This window comes from Giraffa tippelskirchi, chromosome 2, assembly GCF_054371585.1.
Source record: "Giraffa tippelskirchi isolate mGirTip1 chromosome 2, T2T-mGirTip1v1.2.pri, whole genome shotgun sequence".
NCBI classification, from domain to species: domain Eukaryota; kingdom Metazoa; phylum Chordata; class Mammalia; order Artiodactyla; family Giraffidae; genus Giraffa; species Giraffa tippelskirchi.
In genome coordinates this window covers 112,945,442-112,966,689 of record NC_137276.1, presented here as the reverse complement: position 1 = coordinate 112,966,689, position 21,248 = coordinate 112,945,442, and the positions used below count along the sequence as shown (strand labels likewise).

At 40.4% G+C, this 21,248-nt stretch overlaps 1 long non-coding RNA gene across 2 annotated transcripts in view; it reads right to left on the bottom strand.

Annotated features, from left to right (window-relative positions):
• LOC145539932 (uncharacterized) overlaps window positions 1-20,064 on the bottom strand; it is a 50,090-nt gene extending 30,026 nt beyond the window's left edge. Inside the window, exon 1 of one of the 2 annotated variants that reach the window (XR_014078075.1) lies at window positions 20,019-20,064. This is a non-coding gene — a long non-coding RNA (uncharacterized LOC145539932). The remainder of the gene's footprint in view (window positions 1-20,018) is intronic. The other variant, XR_014078076.1, reaches the window with a different exon arrangement.
• Between the last annotated feature and the right edge of the window lie 1,184 nt (window positions 20,065-21,248).

Here is a 21,248-nt window from a genome sequence, read left to right as displayed (position 1 = left end):
CTGAATTCAGAGTGGGCTCGTTTTTCTTTATCCATTACCACCCCCCTCAGCACCCTCCCTATCTCTCTTACTCTACCCCCCCCCCATGCTGCAGCATCCTAGACCCTTGATTTCACCACAGGTGGGATCTGTGTTTTCCCTGTCACCCTCTTCTTCTGCTGGGAGCCCTGCTAGGCATTCTGTGGCTGCCTGGGACCTGCACACTCCCATGTCCCTCCCATGGGTCAGAGGTCACTCATATAGAATGGGCATACAAGACTAGCTGGGCTACCTGGATGCCTGGGCTACCAGGATCCAAATTGGGCCACAGAAAGATGATTCATGGTGGAGGGAAGTGTAACGATGAAACGCTACAGAATTTCCCTGCCATGAAGAGGACACGAGGACAACATGTAGAGTCAGGAGACAGAACATCATCTTGGGGATATTTACATTTTTGAGGCTCAGATATGTTTTTGCCCTTCCTCTGACTTGCTTGCTGAGCTTGTCCGTAGAATCTGTGAGCCTAAGCTACTTGTAGTGGTTTTTTGTAGGTTTGTGTGTTTGCTTGCTTTAGGGAGGAGAGTTTGTTGTTATTTACAGCCAAAAGAGGAGAGAAATGTTTGATTTGTCCCCCATCTGCTCCCTATCCTGCTCCAGCACATACACAGTGCCTGGCATATATTAAGTACTTGAGTATCCTTCCCAAGTGCTTGTCTCTCCCTCTGGAATAGAACTTTGAAGGCATAAAGCCATGTCTTATTTGTATCCTGTATGCTTCTCAGGTGGTGGTAGTGGTAAAGATCTTGCCTGCCAGTGGGGGAGACGTAAGAAATGCAGGTTCGATCCCTGGGTTTGAGCAGCTCTTTGCATTATGCTGGCTTCCCTCGTAGCTCAGATGGTAAAGAATCTATTTGCAGTGCAGGAGACCTGGGTTCGATCCCTGGGTCGGGCAGATCCCTGGAGAAGGAAATGGCAACCCACTTCAGTATCCTTGCCTGGAAAGTCCCATGGACACAGGGGCCTGGTGGGCTGCAGTCCACGGGGTCGCAAAGAGTCAGGCATGACTGAGAAACTAACACTTGCGTTATGCTAAAAGTCTTGTACATGTTTTCATATACATATAAAGTGTTTACTATTTTTTATTCCTGAAATGCATATTAAACATGCAAGCTACAAAAGTGAGAAAGAATATTAAAGTAGTATCCCTGGAGTGGGAAGATCCCCTGGAGGAGGGCAGGGCAACCCACTCCAGTATTCTTGCCTGGAGACACTAATGGACAAAGGAGCCTCATGGGCTACAGTCCATAGGGTCACAAAGAGCCAGACATGACTGGAGCTACTTAGCACATAGCACAGAGTACCAAGAACACTGCTTTATAGTGGTCAAGAATGTTTACTACTCTTGTCTTAAAGAAAGGAAAAGAGCTAATGTGGAGTAGCAGGTCAGAGATAGAAAAGAGGATTGATTTAGAGCAGTATTTGATGATAGAATCAACCAACTCAATGAGTCATTATCTGTGGTACAAACAGAAAAATCAGCAGACCTTCTGATTTCTGGCTGCCTGGCTTAGGTAGCTGTATGGACAGTGGTGGCCTGCACTGTGTAGAGAACACAGGGGAGAAGCATGTTTCTTCTCCTTTCAAGATCCCCTGTGCTTCTCTTTGAGCCCAGGGAATTTTCCACCATCTCCCACTGTACCCTAGGAATATAACTGCAGCCATCCTCAGGAACAAGCACCTGTGAATATCTGCTCTGTTTAGAACAAGAGTGGCTATTTTTGGATTCCTATTAGTTAAAAGTCAACTCACACATTTCAAATTATTAAAATTCTAAAAATGAACAAAGGTTTCTTATTTAACTAAAATTTGACTAGGAAATGGTGGTTTTAAATGTGGATGTTCAACCTTTTATCAAATGAACAACAATAAATTAATTTCATGCACTTAAGATGCAGACTCAGTCCCTGAGACATGGGGCTAGAAATGGGGCTGCTGGCAAGTGAAGGTGTGGACAGGTTCCTGACATGGTGTGGCTATGACTGAAACCCATAATTTCCCCATTTTTAGAAAATATGAATCTTCCTGGGTGTGTTATCTATCCCTGTTTCCATCTGTCATTTGAGGTCCTTTGTAGATAAGTCAAGCTGTCTCATATGAACAGTGCATGTGTGCTCAGTCGTTAAGTCATGGCTGATGCTTTGTGACCCCAGGGACTATAGCGTGCCAGGCTCCTCTGTCTATGAGATTTTCCAGGCAAAAATACTGGGGTGGGTTGCCATTTCCTTCTCCACATATGAACAGCATCAATGCTAAAATGAAAAATAACCATAGGCTGAAAGGAAATTAAGGCTGTGTCAAGGTGTGTGTGTTTGTGTGTGTGTATGTTTGTGTGACGAGAAAGAGTGGACCAAGAAGAGACTCCCTTTTCCCAGTCATTTGTGTAAATCTATTTCAGGTCAACTGGAACAAACTGTGAGTTCTGGCCTTGGGCAAAAATCTCTATTTGCAGTCAGCAAATTAATGGGAGGCACCTTAAAATGGGTTGGCCTTAGCTGAGTCAATGTATGATGTGCAATTTTTCCTCAGATCAATTTCCCACTGAGGATCCTAGGTGGAAACTAACTGAAGGAGTGGATGACTGAAAAGACTGAACTTTTCAGTCCTCTCATTCATTCATTAAACGTTCATTTAATTAAAGAAAAGACAATATTCTTAGAGAGCAGCTCTTTGCATTATGATGAAAGTCTTGGACATGTTTTCATATAAATATAAAATGGCTAGTATTTTAAATTCTGGAAATATTTCCTAAACATACAAGCTACAAAAGTGAGAAAGAATATTAAAGTAGTATTTTGGGGGTTGATGCCATGCTTTGATAAGATTAAAGGGTAACCTGTTCCATCCCTTCAATTTTGAGGCAATTTTTAAAACCCTCTTTGTCACGTAGCTGAACTCAAACTGTCCTTCTAAGACCTGGAGACCTAGAAGCCAGAAACGAAATTATTTCTACCTTAGAGAAATGAACAATCACATAAGTGCACAGGGAGATTTGTATAAGGATGATCTTTGCAGTATTTATTTACAGTAGCAAAAAATAAAAAGAAAGAAAGAAAACAAACACTGAAAGTCAAATAAGTGTAAATCCTAGGGGAATGGCTAAATAAACTGTCTTAAACAATCAAGATGGCAGAGTAGAAGGACACGCATTTGTCTTCTGCGAGAACACAAAAGTCACAACTAGCTGCTGAACAACTATCAACAGGAGAATGTTGGATCTCACCAAAAAAAGATACCCCACATGCAAGAGCAAAGGAGACGCCCCAACGAGATGGTAGGAGGAATGCAATTGTGTTTAACATCTCAGACCCGCCAGAGACGTTGGAGGGTGCAAACAAAGCCTTGTGTGCACCAGGACCGAAGGAAAAATGCTGTGACACCCCACAAGAGACTGAACCAGACCTGCCTTTCAGTGTTTGAGTGTCTCCTGTGGAGGCACGTGTCAGCAGTGACCTACCACGGGGACAGGGGGTCTGGCTGCAGCAGAGCTGGGAGGCACAGCGTGTGGCATAAGTCTTCTTGGAGGAGATCGCCTTTAGTACCACTATAGAGCCACCAAGCAGACAACCCACAAACTGGAGAACAATTATATCAAAGAATTCTCACACTGTTTCAAAAGTTCCAGGGCTCACAACAGATTTCCCAACCTGGGGATCACACAAAAATACTGAGAACCCCAGGGAAACAGACTCTTGGAGGGCACAACAAAAGCCTGTCCACATCAGGACCCAGGAAAAAGAAGCAGTGACCCCCCAGAGACTGAGCCAGACTTGCCTGTGAATGTCTGGGAGTCTCTGGCAGAGGTGTGGGTCAAGTGTCCTACCATGGGGTTAGGGGCACTGATCAAAGTAGTCCTGGGAGCCTCCTTTTGAAGGAGGTTTCCATTACCACCGTTACCCCCATGGTTTGGCCTAGAACAAACTACAGGGAGGGAAACAACCCTACCATCAGCAGAAAATTGGATTAAAGATTTACTTGCCCACCAGAGCAAGACCCAGTTTTACCCACAGCCAGTCTCTCCCACCAGGAAGCTTCCACAAGCCTCTTAACCTCATCTATCAGAGGGCAGACAGAATGAAAACCACAATCACAGAAAAGGAAGCAAAATGATCACTTGAATCACAACCTTGTCTAATGCAATGAAACTATGAGCCATGCTATTTAGGGCCAACCAAGACAAGCAGGTTGTGGGGGAAAGTTCTGACCAAAAAATGGTCCACTGGAGAAGGGAATGGCAAATTCCTTCAGCATTCTTGCCCTGAGAACCTCATGAACAGTATGAAAAGGTAAAAAGAAATGACACTGAAAGATGAGCTTCCCAGGTCTTTAGGTGGCCAATATGCTACTAGAGAAAAGCAGAGAAATAGCTCCAGAAAGAATGAAGAGGCTGAGCCAAAGTGGAAACAATGCCCAATTGTGGATGTGTCTGGTAGTGAAAGTAAAGTCCAATGCTGTAAAGAACAATATTGCATAGGAAACTGAAACGTTAGGTCCATGAATCAAGATAAATTGGAAGTGGTCAAACAGGAGATGGCAAGAGTGAACATCCACATTTTAAGAATCAGTGAATTGAAATGGACAGGAATGGGCAAATTTAATTCAGATTACCTTTTATATGTACTACTGTGGGCAAGAATCCCTTAGAAGAAATGGAGTAGCCCTCATAGATGACAGAAGAATCTGAAATGCAGTACCTGGGTGCAATCTCAAAAAAGACAGAATGATCTCTGTTAATTTCCAAGGCAAACCATTCAATATCACGGTAATCCAAATCTATGCCCCAAACACTAATGATGAAGAAGGTGAAGTTGAATGGTTCTATGAAAACATAAAAGACGTTCTAGAACTAACACCAAAAAAGGTGTCCTTTTCATCATAGGGGACTGGAATTCAAAAGGATGAGGTCAAGAGATACTTGGAGTAACAGGCAAGTTTGGGCTTGGAGTACAAAAGGAAGCAGGGCAAAGGCTAACAGAGTTTTGCCAAGAGAACGCACTGGTCATAGCAAACACCCTCTTCCAACAACACAAGAGAAGAACCTGCACATGGACATCATCAGATGGTTGACATCGAAATCAGATTGATTATATTCTTTGCAGCCAAAGATGAGAAGCGCTATATAGTCAGTAAAAACAAGACCGAGAGCTGACTGTGGCTCAGATCATGAACTCCTTATTGCCAAATTCAGACTTGATTTGAAGAAAGTGGAGAAAACCACTAGACCATTCATGTATGACCTAAATCAAATCCCTTATGACTATACAGTAGAAGTGAGAAATAGATTTAAAGAACTAGATCTGATAGACAGAATGACTGATGAACTATGGATGGAGGTTGGTGACATTGTACAGGAGACAGGAATCAAGACCATCCCTAAGAAAAAGAAATACAAAAAAGCAAAATGGCTGTCTGAGGAGGCCTTACAAATAGCTATGAAAAGACGGGAAGCTAAAAGCAAAGGAGAAAAGGAAAGATATACTCATTTGAATGCAGAGTTCCAAAGAATAGCAAGGAGAGATAAGAAAGCCTTCCTCAGTGATCAATGCAAAGAAATAGAGGAAAACAATAGAATGGGAAAGACTAGAGATCTCTTCAAGAAAATTAGAGATACCAAGGGAACATTTCATGCAAAGATGGGCTCAATAAAGGACAGAAATGGTAGGGACCTAACAGAAGCAGAAGATATTAAGAAGAGGTGGCAAGAGTACACAGAATTGTACAAAAAAGATCTTCACGACCCAGATAATCACAATGGTGTGATCACTCACCTAGAGCCAGACATCCTGGAATGTGAAGCCAGGTGGACCTTAGGAAGCAACACCACAAACAAAGCTAGTGGAGGTGATGGAATTCCAGTCGAGCTATTTCAAATCCTAAAGATGATGCTGTGAAAGTGCTGCACTCGATATGCCAGCAAATCTGGAAAACTCATCAGTGGCAACAGGACTGGAAAAGGTCAGTTTTCATTCCAATCCCAAAGAAAGGCAATGCCAAAGAATGTTCAAACTAACGCACAATTGCACTCATCTCACACGCTAGTAAAGTAATGCTTAAAATTCTCCAAGCCAGGCTTCAGCAATACGTGAACTGCAAACATCCAGATGTTCAAGCTGTTGTTTTTTTTTAATTAGTTTATTTATCTCTTTTTTTACCTTTATAATATTGTATTTGTTTTGCCATACATTGACATGAATCCACCATGGATGTACATGTTTTCCCATTTCAGAACCCCCCTCCCACCTCTCTCTCCATCCCATCCCTCTGGGTCATCCCTGTGCACCAGCCCCTAGCACCCTGTATCATAATGCATCAAACCTGGACTGGCGATTCGTCTCACATATGATACTTTATGTGCTTCCATGCCATTCTCCCATATCATCCCGCCCTCGCCCACTCCCATAGAGTCCATAATACTGTTCTATTTATCTGTGTCTCTTTTGATGTCTCGCATACAGGGTTATCTTTATCGATTAAATAAATACCATATATATATGTGTTAGTATACTGTATTGGTGTTTTTCTTTCTGGATTACTTCACTCTGTATAATAGGCTCCAGTTTCATCCACCTCATTAGAACTGATTCGAATGTATTCTTTGTAATGGCTGAGTAATATGCCATTGTGTATATGTACCACAGCTTCCTTATCCATTCTTCTGCTGATGGGTATCTAGGCTGCTTCCATGTCCTGGCTATTATAAACAGGCTGCGATGAACATTGGGGTACACGTGTCTCTTTCAATTCTGGTCTCTTCAGTGTGTATACCCAGCAGTGGGATTGCTGGGTCATATGGCAGTTTTATTTCCAGTTTTTTGAGGAATCTCCACACTGTTCTCCAAAGTGGCTGTACTAGTTTGCATTCCCACCAACAGCGTAGGAGGGTTCCCTTTTCTCCACACCCTCTCCAGCATTTATTATTTGTAGACTTTTGGATAGCAGCCATTCTGACGGGCGTGAAATTGTACCAAGCTGGTTTTAGAAAAGGCAGAGGAACCAGAGATCAAATTGCCAACATCCGATGGATCATCAAAAAAGCAAGAGAGTACCAGAAAAACTTCTATTTCTGCTTTATTGACTATGCCAGAGCCTTTGACTGTGTGGATCACAATAAACTGTGGAAAATTCTGAAAGAGATGGGAATACCAGACCACCTGACCTGCCGCTTGAGAAACCTGTATACAGGTCAGGAAGCAACAGTTAGAACTGGACCTGGAACAACAGACTGGTTCCAAATAGGAAAAGGAGTACGTCAAGGCTGTATATTGTCACCCTGCTTATTTAACTTATATATGCAGAGTACATCATGAGAAATGTTGGGCTGGAGGAAGCACAAGCTGGAATCAAATTTGCCAGGAGAAATATCAATAACCTCAGATGGGCAGATGACATCACCCTTATGGTGGAAAGTGAAGAAGAACTAAAGAGCCTCTTGATGAAAGTGAAAGAGGAGAGTGAAAAAGTTGGCTTAAAGCTCAACATTCAGAAAAAATCACGGCATCTGGTCCCATCACTTCATGGCAGATAGATGGGGAAACAGTGGAAACAGTGGTTGACTTTATTTTTCTGGGCTCCAAAATCACTGCTGATGGTGATTGCAGCTATGAAATTAAAAGACGCTTACTCCTTGGAAATAAAGTTATGATCAACCTATTTAGCATATTAAAAAGCAGAGACATTACTTTGCCAACAAAGGTCCGTCTAGTCAAGGCTGTGGTTTTCCCAGTGGTCATGTACGGATGTGAGAGTTGGACTCTAAAGAAAGCTGAGCGCCGAAGAATTGATGCTTTTGAACTGTGGTGTTGGAGAAGACTTTTGAGAGTCCCTTGGACTGCAAGGAGATCAAACCAGTCCATCCTAAAGGAGATCAGTCCTGGGTGTTCATTGGAAGGACTGATGTTGAAGCTGAAATTCCAACACTTTGGCCACTTCATGTGAAGAGCTGACTCATTTGAAAAGATCCTGATGCTGGGAAAGATTTTGAGGGCAGGAGAAGAAGGGGATGACAGAAGATGAGTGGCTGGATGGCATCACCAACTCGATGGACATGGATTTGGGTGGACTCAGATAGTTGGTGATGGACAGGGAGGCCTGGCGTGCTGCGGTTCATGGGGTTGCAAAGAATGGGGCACAACTGAGCGACTGAACTGAACTGAGGGAAAATCACAGGGCATTAAAGTATGACCAAAATCAAGTCCCTTACGATTTTACAGTGGAGGTGACAAATAAAGTCAAGGGATTATAACCGACTGACAGAGTCCCTGAAGAACTGTGGTTAGAGGTCGTGACACTGTACAGGAGTCAATGATCAAAACCATCCCCAAGAAGAAGAAATGCAAAAAGGCAAAATAGTTGTCTGAGGAGGCCTTACAAATAGCTGAGAAAAGGAGAGAAGCTAAAGGCAAAGGAGAAAAGGAAAGATATACCCATCTGAATGCAGAGTTCCAAATAATAGCAAGGAGAGATAATAAAGCCTTCTCAAATGGTCAATGCAAAGAAATAAAGGAAAACGATAGAATGGGAAAGACTAGAGATCTCTTCGAGAAAATTAGAGATACCAAGGGAACATTTCATGCAAAAATGGGCACAATAAAGGACAGAAATGGTATGGACCTAACAGAAGCAGAAGATATTCAAAAGAGGTGGCAAGAATAAACAGAAGAGGGGGAGAACAAGATGGAGGAGAAGTGGGTGCATGTGGAGTACATCTCTCTCCACAGATACATCAGAAATACACCTTCAGACACAGAAGTGCTTGTAGAACACCAGCTGAGGGCAGACAGGGGTACCTGATCACTGGAAAAGAATATGTAGAACCACACAAAACTCAGTAGGACCAAGGAACTAGGGGGAAAAACAGGAGTGTCAGTAGGACCAGACCTGCTCTCAGCAGGTAGGGTAACTGAAGCAGGGGTCTCATCTCCACTTTGGGGCAACTGTCTGGGTCAGAGGAGAAATATTTAAGGCTAAGAGTGAAACAACTGATCTATGGCAGCCTAAATGGAATGAGAATCAGCCCTTGCCACAGCCATATGTATACCCCTGATAGGGACACAGTTCCCCTTGAAGGTGCATCAGCTGGGAGCTGGAGCATAGGGATTATGGAGCAATCCCAGGGTGAGGGCTGCTGTTGACTGCGGAGAGAGAGACCAAGGGAAGTGAGGGAGGAGATTTTGGTGGGAAATGCCTGTGGAGGAAAGCCAGGCAGCCATGGGAGCAAGGCGATACTGCTGAGTCATGTGTAAGGGGTGGAGCCATCACCATAGCCTCTCTCTCCCCACACACCAGCATCGGCAGCTGAACATTAGAGAGGCTGGCCCATCAAGTGCCTGACACACTGAACTACAGAGTAGGACGCCCACCCAGGGTGCCCCTTTAAGTGTCTGATGCGTGGATCTACAGATTAGGACCCCAGCCAGGGGGGCCCCCTCTATATGCCTGATGTGCCAAACAACAGAGAAGAACCCCTCTCCCCCACCTCAGGCACCCCTAAGTGCCTTAATGGGCAGTGCAACAAAGGAAGACTAACCAAAGAGGCCTTCTGACCACCAGCTACGAGAGGCTTGAAAAAAGACTATGATAAGGCCATAACTCCTGTGGTTGAGGTAATCTGTGTCCCTGCAGCATTGGTACTACCAGGGTCCCCACAACACAAGCAGCTGCTCTACTTCAGGCTCAACCCTCAGTGGGGCAGAGCTGCCACAGGCAAAAAATTCTTGTATCTATACATGTGGAGTTGCTTCAGTTGTGTCCAACTCTTTGCAACCCTGGGGGCTGTGGCCTGACAGGCTTCTCTGTCAGTGGGTTTTCCAAGCAAGAATACTGAAGTATATTGGGCAATACTGGTTGCCATACTTTTCTAGAGCATTGTATTTCCTGTTACCCTAGCCACCAACTCCCCTGTGTACCTGGTCTGCCAGACCCCTGCAACCCAAGCAGCTATACCACCTCCACACCTGGCCCTCACTGGGGCAGACCCAAGTCCTCCAGGACAGCCTCAGGAGCAAACCCCAATGGATGACCCACAGGCAGAGGTGGAAATAAAACCACAGTTTGAAACCCAGGCACAGTGTGGCTAAATAAGAAGACCCAAAACCTTCCCACCAGCTGTACAAGCTGCAGATGAAATCCACAAGATCAACTAGGCAGACTCTGTGTCTATGGAATGTATAAAAGGACATTGAGAGCTTCTGTAAAAATAAATGCATTTATTCTGACAGCTGTGGACATTGGAGGCAAGAACACACAGGAGTAGGACCAGATTAGAGTCTGAGCTGCCCCCACAGCAGGTCCAGAGACCAGCGCAGCTTTGGAAGGCACCCTAGGGGGACAAAGTGGACTGTGACTCCCAGCAAGGGAAAGGATGCTGGCAGCAGTGACTCAAGAAAAATATTTACTATCCTTATATTTTGACTAGTTCTGCAGTTTCTTTTGGATTTTTTTGTTTTGTTTTTTTCTTCTGTTGTAGTTGTTGATTTTATTAGCACTATGGAATCTAATTAAGCTTTTGAGTTTTTTTTTTAATCAGACTTTTTTATTGTTATAAACCTCTGCCTCTAGGTTGGCCTTTTGCAGTTTAGTGGAGTTTTCCTTTTTTCTTTCCTTTTTTTCCTTTTTTTTAAATTTTAATTTTTAAAACATATTATTTTTTTCTATAGTTATTCCTTTGCTTGCTTTTCCTACTGTTCTTTTCCCTTTTCAGTTAATCTTTAACATATATAAATCTTCCTTATCTACCTCTGTTTAACTTTTCATATCTATTCTTTCTTTCTTTCCTTTCCTCTCACCATATTTGTTAGTTTTGTTTTCATTGCTTTATTACCCACTTGTCACTTTGCTTTAGTTTTGTTTTACAGTTTGTGCTTAGTTAGTTTTGTTTTTAACTGGTAGATATCATTTTTAGTTTCCTTTGTTCTCTGGGTCAATCTATTGTACTATAATTTTGTTGGACTGTTTTAATTTTGCTTATGGGTGTATATGTATATGTGTATATTCCATTACTTTTATTATTATTTGCCTGATTTTGTAACTGCCATTTGTCTGGTGTTCATCTTTGGTTCCTTATTTTTGGGTATTTGTTTTAATCTCACTTAATGCCATAAACAAACCACTTGTGGAATCTTCGTTCCTGACCAGAGATCAAACCCTGAGCCTTTGAAATGGGAGCACTGACTCCAAGATCCCAGACTATCAGAGAACTAATCCTAGGGAGTATCAAATAGTGAGAACTTCCACAAAAGAAACCAAGTGAGTACAAGACCAAGCAACACCAACCACCAGTGGCACCCTGTGAAGGACGCCTCATCCAAACAACAAACAAGACAAAAATACAAACCAAATCATCAGCAGAGAGGATTACCACCTCTCAGCCCTGCTCATCAAAGGAAAAAAAATAGATCTCAGAACAAATCTCACCCTATAGGAAGCTTACACAAACCACTGGACCAACCTTAGGAGGACAGAAACCAAAAGGAAGAAAGAATTCAACCTTGAAGCCTGGGAAAAGGAGATCTCAAACACAATGTTTAAAAAAAATAATGAAAAAGCAGAGAAATACTGCACAAATGAAGCGACAAGCAAGAAACACAGAAGTCCAAATAAATGAAGAGAAAACGGGCAAACTACCTGAGAAAAGAATTCAGAATAATGATAGTAAAGATGATAAAAACCTTGAAAACAGATTGGAGAAAATGCAAGAATCAATCATCAAAGACCTAGAAGAATTAAAGAATAAACACACAGAGACAAACAACATAATTATTGAAGTTAAAAATACTCTAGAAGGAATCAATAAGAGAATATCTGAAGCAGAATAATGGATCAGTGAGCTGAAAGATAAAATGGTGGAAATACAGCTAAAGAGCAGAATAAAGTAAACAGAATGAAAAGAGCTGAGGATAGTCTCAGAGACCTCTGGGATAATATTAAATATACCAACATTTGAATTATAGGGGTCCCAGGAGAAGAAGAGAAAAAAGAAAGGGTATGAGAAAAATTTTAAAGAGATTATACTGAAAATTTCCCCAACATGGAAAAGGAAATTGTCAATCAAGTCCAAGAGGTGCAAAGAGGATAAACCCAAGGATACAGGATAAATCCAAGGAGAAATGCACCAAAACACATCCTAACCAAACTAACAAAGATTAAACACAAAGAAAGGATATTAAACGTAACAAGAGAAAATCAACAAGTAACATACAGCATGTTAAACACAGGTTGAACAGCTGATCTTCCAGCAGAAACTCTGCAGGCCAGAAGGGAATGGCAGGACATATTTAAAGTACTGAATGGAAAAATATACAACCTAGATTACTCTATCCAGCAAGGATCTCATTCAAAATTGATGAGAAATCAAAAGCTTTTCAGACAAGCAAAAGTTAAGAGAATTCAGTACCTCCAAACCACCTTTAAAACAAATGTTAAAGGGACTTATATAGTCAGGAAACACAAGAAGAAAAAGATCTACAAAAACAAACCTTAAACAATTAGGAAAATGGAAATAGGAACATATATATCAATAATTACTTTATATGTAAACGGATTCAATGCTCCAACCAAAAGACACAGACTGGCTGAATGGATACAAAAACAAGACCCATATATATGCTGCCAACAAGAAACCCATTTCAGACCTAAAGACACATATAAACTGAAAGTGAGAGGATGGAAAAATATATTCTATGCAAATGGAAGGCAAAAAAAAAAAAAAAAGCTGGAGTAGCAATCCTCATATTAGACAAAGTAGACCTTAAAATAAAGAATATTACAAGAAATAAGGAAGAACACTACATAATGATCAAGGGATCAATCCAAGAGGAAGATATAACAATTGTAAATATCTATGTACCCAATATAGAAGCACCTCAATAACACAAACAGTAACAGACTTAAACGGAGAAACTGACAGCAACACAATAATAGTAGGAGACTTTAACACCCCACTCACACCAATGGACAGATCATCAAAACAGAAAATAAGGAAGCACAAGTCTTAAATGATACATTACATGAGATGGATCTAGTTGATATCTTCAGAACATTTCATCCAAAAGCAGAAGAATACACCTTCTTCTCAAGTGCACATGGAACATTCTCCAGAATAGACCACATCTTGTGTCACAAATCAAACCTTGGCAAATTTAAGGAAACTGAAATCGTGTCAAGTGTTTTTTCCAACCACAATGCTATGAGACTAGATATCAGTTACAAAAAAAAAACTGTAAAAAACACAAACACATGGAGAATAAGCAACACATTCCTAAATAATGAACAGGTTACTGAGGAAATCAAACAATTTCTAGAAACAAATGACAATGAAAACACAACAATGCAAAACCTATGGGATGCAGCAAAACCAGTTCTAAGAGGGAACTTTATAGCGATATAATCCTAACTCAATAAACAAGAAAAATATCAAATAGACAGCCTAACTTTACACCTAAAACAACTGGAAAAAGAAGAACAACCCCCCCCCCCCCGAAATTAGCAGAAGAAAAGAAATCATGAAGATCAGAACAGAAATAAATGAAAAAGAAATGAAAGAAACAATAGTAAAGATAATAAAATTAAAGCTAGTTCTTTGAGAAGATAAACAAAATTGACAAAACTTTATCCAGACTCATAAAAAAAGAGAGAGAGAGAAGAATCAAGTCAACAAAATTAGAAATGAAAAAGAAGAAGTTACAACAGACAATGCAGAAATACAAAGGATTATAAGAGATTATTATGAACAACTGTATGGCAATACAATGGATAACCTGGAAGAAATGGACAGACATTTAGAAAAGTTCAATCTTCTAAGAATGAACCAGGAAGAAATAGAAATTATGAACAACCCAATTACAAGCACTGAAATCGAAGCTGTGATCAAAAATTTCCCCAAAAAACAAAAGGCCAGGACCAGATGGTTTCACAGGTTAATTTTATCAAACATTTAGAGAAGAGCTAATGCCTAGTCTCTTAAAAGTCTTTCAAAAAATTTCAGAGGAAAGACCACTTCCAAACTCAATCTACAAGGCTACCATCACCCTGACACCAAAACCAAAGACAACACAAAAAAAGAAAACTACAGGCCAGTATCACTGATGAACATAGATGCAAAAATTCTCAGCAAATTTTTAGCAAACAGAATTCAGCAACACATCAAAAAGCTCATACACCATGATCAAATTGGGTTTATTCCAGGGATGCAAGGATTCTTCAATATATGCAAATCAATCAATGTGATACACCATCTTAAAAAAATTGAAAGATAAAAACTACATGATCATCTCCATAGATGCAGAAAAAGCCTTTGACAAAATTCAGCACCCATTTATGATTAAAACTCTTCAAAAAATTGGCATAGAAGGAACCTACCTCAACATAGTAAAGGCCATATATGATAAGTCCACAGCAAACATGATTCCCAATGGTGAAAAATGGAAAGCATTCCCTCTAAGATCAGGGACAAGACGAATGTGTCCACTTTCACTACTACTATTCAACATAGTTTTGGAAGTCCTAGCTACAAAAATCAGAGAAGAAAAATAAATAAAAGGAATCCAGATCAGAAAAGAAGAAGTAAAGCTCTCACTGTTTGCAGATGACATGATACTATACATAGAAAACCCTAAAGATACCATCAGAAAATTACTAGAGCTAATCAGTGAATTTAGCAAAGTTCCAGGATACAAAATCAATACACAGAAATCACTTGCATTCCTATATACTAGCGATGAAAAATCAGAAAGAGAAATTAAGGAATCAATCCCATTCAGCATTGCAACAGAAAGAATAAAATATCTAGGAATAAACTTACCTAAGGAAACAAAAGAGCTGCATACTGAAAATTATAAGACACTGATGAAAGAAATCAAAGATGACATAAACAGATGGAGAGATATTCCATGTTCCTGGGTAGGAAGAATCAATATTGTGAAAACGATTATACTACCAAATGGAATCTACAAATTCGATGAGATCCCTATCAAATTACCAATGGCATTTTTCACAGAACTAGAACAAAAAATTCCACAATTCATATAGAAACACAAAAGACCCCGAATAGCCAAAGCAGTCTTTAGAAAGAAGAATGGAGCTGGAGGAATCAATCTTCCTGACTTCAGATTATACCACAAAGCTACAGTAATCAAGACAGTATAGTACTGGCACAAAAACAGAAATATAGACCAATGGAACAAGATAGAAAGCCCAGAAATAAACCCATGCAACTATGGGTACCTTATTTTTGACAAAGGAGGCAAGAATATACAATGGGGCAAAGAAAGACTCTTTAATAAGAGGTGCAGAGAAAACTAGACAGTTACATGTAAAAGAATGATATAGAACACTTCCTAACACCGTATACAAAGATAAACTCAAAATGGGTTAAAGACCTAAATGTAAGGCCAGAAACTATAAAACTCTTAGAGGCAGAACACTCAATGACATAACTCAAAGCAAGATCCTCTATGACCCACCTCCTAGAGTAATGGAAATAAAAACAAAAGTAAACAAGTGGGACCTGATTAAAAAAATCTTTTGCACAGCAAAGGAAACTATAAGCAAGGTGAAAAGACAACCCTCAGAATAGGAGAAAATAATAACAAATGAAACAGCTGAAAAAGGATTAATTTGAAAAATATACAAGCAGCTCATACAACTCAATACCAGAAAAACAAACAACCCAATCAAAAAGTGGGATAAAGACCTAAACAGACATTTCTCCCAAGAAGACATACAGATGGCTAACAAACACATGAAAAGATGTTCAACATCATTCATTATTAAAGAAATGCAAATCAAAACTACAATGAGATATCACCTCACACTGGTCAGAAAGGCCATCATCAAAAAGTCTACAAACAATAAATGCTGGAGAGGATGTGGAGAAAAAGGAACCCTTTTGTACTGTTGGTGGGAATGTAAATTGATATAGCCGCTATGGAAGACAGTATGGAGATTCCTTTAAAAACTAGGAATAAAACCACCATATGACTCAATAATCCCACTCCTAGGCATATATCCAGAGGAAACGAAAATTGAAAAAGACACATGTATCCCATTGTTCATTGCAGCACTACTTAACAATAGCTAGAACCTAGATGTCCATCAATAGATGAATGGATAAAGAAGTTGTGTTACATATACACAATGGAATATTACTCAGCCATAAAAAGGAATGCATTTGAGTCAGTTCTAATGAGATGGATGAAACTAGAGCCTATTATACAGAGTGAAGTAAGAGAGAAAGAGAAAGAGAAATATTGTATATTAATGCATGTATACAGAATCTAGAAATATGGTACTGAATAATTTATTTGCAGGGCAGCACTAGAGAAACAGACATAGAGAACAGACTTATGGACATAGGGAGAGGAGAGGATAAGGTGAGATGTATGGAGAGAGTAACATGGAAACTTAAATCACCATATGTAAAATAGATAGCCACAGGAATTTGCTATATGTCTCAGGAAATTCAACAGGGGCTCTGTATCAACCTAGAGGGCTGAAATGGAATGGGAGATGGGAAGGAGGTTCAAGAGGGAGGGGATATATGTATACTTATGGCTGATTCATGTTGAGGTTTGACAGAAAACAACAAAATTCTGTAAAGCAATTTTTCTTCAATTAGAAAATAAATAAATTTTAAAGAAAAAGATTACACAGAGGATGTATACAGAAAAGAGCTTAATGACCTGGATAACCACAATGGTGTGATCACTCACCTAGAGCCAGACATCCTGGAGTGTGAAATAAAGTGGGCCTTAGGAAGCATCACTATGAACAAAGCTAGTGGAGGTGATGGAATTCCAGCTGAAGTAATTCAAATCCTAAAAGACGATGCTGTAAAAGTGCTTCACTCAATATGCCAGCAAATTTGGAAAACTCAGCAATGGCCACAGGACTGAAAAAGGTCAGTTTTCATTCCAATCCCAAAGAAGGGCAATGCCAAAAAATGTTCAAACTACTGCACAATTGCACTCATTTCACTAACTGTTAGGAGAATGTAAATCAACACTGCAATGAGATACCACTTTACACCCATTAGGATGGCTACCATCAAAAAAAAAAAAGAAAGAAACGCAGAAAATGAGTGTTGACCAGTACACGGAGAAATTGGAACACATGCAATGTTGTTGGTGGGAAGAAAAAATGGTACAGCCACTATGGAAAACAGCATGGCAGTTCCTCAAAAAATAAAAATATAATTACCACATGATCCAACAACTCCATTCCTGAATATATACCTGAAAAATTCAGAGCAGTATTCCAAAGAGATAGTTGTACATCCATGTTCATAGCACCATTATTCACAACAACTAAAATGTGAACATGTAAGTATTCATCAATAATTGAAGAGATACGCAAAATGTAGGGAATATATGCAGTGAAATATTGTTCAAACTTATAAAGAAAGTAAACTCTGACACATGCTATAGCATGGAAGAATCTAGAGGATATTCAGTTCAGTTCAGTTCAGTTGCTCAGTCGTGTCAGACTCTTTGTGACCCCATGAATTGCAGCATGCCAGGCCTCCCTGTCCATCACCAACTTCCGGAGTTTACCCTGACTCATGTCCATCGAGTAGGTGATGCCATCCAGACACCTCATCCTCTGTCGTCCCCTTCTCCTCCTGCCCCTAATCCTTCCCAGCATCCGGGTCTTTTCCAATGAGCCAACTCTTCGCAAGAGGTGTCCAAAGTATTGGAGTTTCAGCTTCAACATCAGGTCTTCCAATGAACACCCAGGATTGATCTCCTTTAGGATGGACTGATTGGACCTTCTTGCAGTCCAAGGGACTTTCAAGAGTCTTCTCCAACACCACACTTCAAAAGCATCAATTCTTTGGCATTCAGCTTTCTTTAGAGTCCAACTCTCACATCCATACATGACTACTGGTAAAACCATAGCCTTGACTAGACGGACCTTTGTTGCCAAAGTAATGTCTCTGCTTTTTAATATGCTATCTAGGTTGGCCATAACTTTATTTCCAAGAAGTAAGCGTCTTTTAATTTCATGGCTGCAATCACCATCAGTAGTGATTTTGGAGCCCAAAATAATAAAGTCTGACACTGTTTCCCCATCTATTTCCCATGAAGTGATGGGACCAGATGCCATGATCTTAGTTTTCTGAACGTTGAGCTTTAAGCCAACTTTTTCACTCTCCTCTTTCACTTTCATCAAGAGGCTTTTTAATTCCTCTTCACTTTCCGCCATAAGGGTGGTGTCATCTGCATATCTGAGGTTATTGATATTTCTCCCGGCAATCTTGATTCCAGTTTGTGCTTCCTCCAGCCCAGCATTTCTCAGGATGTACTCTGCATATATAAGTTAAATAAGCAGGGTGACAACATACAGCCTTGACGTACTCCTTTTCCTATTTGGAACCAGCCTGTTGTTCCATGTCTAGTTCTAACTGCTGCTTCCTGACCTGAATACAGGTTTCTCAAGAGATAGGTCAGGTGATCTGGTATTCCCATCTCTTTCAGAATTTTCCACAGTTTGTTGTGATCCACACAGTTAAAGGCTTTGGCATAGTCAATAAAGCAGAAATAGATGTTTTTCTGAAACTCTCTTGCTTTTTCGATGATCCAGTGGATGTTGGCAATTTGATCTCTGGTTGACAGTGGCAAAATCAAATATTGTATGATTTCACTTATGCTTAGAGTGCTTAGAGTGGTCAAAATTATAGAGATAGAGAGTAGGGTGATAGTTTCCAGGGTCTGGACTTGAAGAGGTATAGAATCTATTATTAGTAGGTATATCGTTTCAGTTTTACAAGATGAAAAGAGTTATAGAGATGGATGGTGATGATGGTTGCATAACTTTATGAATGCATTTGTTTTTCAGTAGCTAACTCATGTCCGACTCTTTTTGACCCCAGGGACTGCAGCATGCCAGGCTTCCCTGTCCTTTACTATCTCCCGGAGTTTGCTCAGGCTCATGTCCATTGATTCGCTGATGCCATCTAGCTATCTCTTTCTCTGTCACCCCTTTCTCCTCCTGCCCTCAGTGTTTCCCAATGAGTCTTTTCCAATGAGTCGGCTCTTCACACCAGGTGGCCAAAGTATTGGACCTTCAGCTTCAACATCAGTCTTTCTAATGAATATTCAGGGTTGATTTCCTTTAGGATTGACTGGCTTGATCTCCTTGCTGTCCAAGGGACGCTTAAGGGTCTTCTTCAGCACCACAGTTGAAAAACATCAATTCTTCCCACAGTTCAAAACATCAGTTCTTCAACACTCAGACTTCTTTATGGTTCAGCTCTCACAGCCAACATGACTACTGGAAAACCATAGATTTGGCTATATGGACCTTTGTTGGTAAAGTGATGTCTCTGCTTTTTAATATGTTGTCTAAGTTTGTGTTTAATACCACTGAAAACGAAAGTGTTAGTTGCTCTGTCATGTCCAACTCTTTGAGATCCCATGGACTGTAGCCCACCAGACTCCTCTGTCTATGGAACTCTTTAGGCAAGAATATTGGAGTAGGTAGCCATTCCCTTCTCCAGGAGATCTTCCCAACCCAGGGTCTGAACCCTCATCTCCCACATTGCAGGCAGATTTTTTTTTACCATCTGAGCCACGAGGGAGGCCCCAGAACTATACAGTTAAAAATGGTTGAAATAGTAAAATTTATAACAAAATTGAAAAACTGATAAGGCAATATGTTCTTTTTGCTTAAACCTGTTTGGTTGTCACTTGCAACCAAATATACAACTGATATACAGTTGTATATCAGTCCTGATATACACTGCCTGCGTCTAGTTTTATCTCAATCATGAGTAATAATGATGAACATGAAAGACCTGCCCACAGGGTTTTGGAAGCTTTCCTTTAAGTCAACATCAGTCAATTAATCAAAACATTTTGAGGATGGTTATTAAACTAGTGACTACTCCTCTTAATTGTAAATAGTATGTAATCCATATTTCTTTACACAGTCCACAAGCATGTTATGAAAAATTGCCAAAGTCCTAGTGCACTTTCCAGACCTACCTGTCTACCAGTCATCAGAGATAGAAGAGACTCTTCCAAAGTAACTGACCTGACCAGTTACTGACCTGGTAACTGACAGGTAACTGTCAGTTGGTAACTGACCTGGCCATGCTCACTGACAGTACTGCTGCTGGGCTGGCCTGTTCTCCTGCAGCTCCCCAGGCCTCTTCTTCCCTGACACTACAGGCTGTGTAAAGATATTGCTGGTTTCTCAGCTCTCTCAGGTGCCTTCTCTGCTCGCAAGACTAGATTCTCTACGGTTTGCGCACATACAGGCTAGTCTTCCCTCAGCACTGAGTGAGAACTAGCCCCGTGTGAACTGTACATTCATGATTCCTAGACTCTGGCCCTTCCTAGTCAATTCATCATGCTATTTTTTTTTTGAAGTGATTGGTTTCAAGGCCGAATGGAGTGACTTTCACTCTTGCTACTCAGAAGATATCATCTGGGAGCTTGTTAGAAATTCAGGATCTCAGGCTGCCTCTCAGACTTATGAAATCTGCATTTTAACAGGACATAAGGTGATGTGCACATTAATATTTCAGACACAGACTGAGTCCTTCCACTGTGGAGGCCCCTTGCCTGTGTTCTCTCAAATGCCTGGGTACGTGATGTTCTGTGTTGTCTCCATCCAACCTCTCTACATAATGTGTCCTCTTGAATGATCACTCTTAGTTGGAGAATCATTTTACATTGCTTAAGTTATTAAACTAAACAAAACAAGCTTCAAAATCCTTTGAGTTTGCTTTAGTTTTTTCTTTATTTAACAGCACAGCTAACTGTGACCTTTTCTGTACTGCTGTTTTTCTTGTGTGTCTGGACTGTCCTTCTCTTTGTGCTTGCTGCCAGCCTGTTTGCATCATTTCCACACCACCTTTAGAACTCTTGGTTCAGAGCTCTGCTTTCTGGGCATCTGTACTTGTTCTTTAGGTACCAGTCCCTTTTCTTCCAAGATCAACTGCACAAGTATTGTTAGTATTATGTTCAGCGACCTTTCAAACCTCTAGGATTGCCTCCTCTTCACTGTCTCTTAGCCTAAGAATCTTATCTTTCCACTGAAATCAGTATTTTCCCAGAAACAATTTTATATAATACATGAACATAGTTAAAATGTTAATTAAATGTCAAATTGTAACAAAAAAGTATTAGGTCCCTCTGCGTATAATTATTACTCCATCTTACTTGTGTTTTCTGATGCTTAGCTTTTATGTTCTTACTTTAATGCTAGAT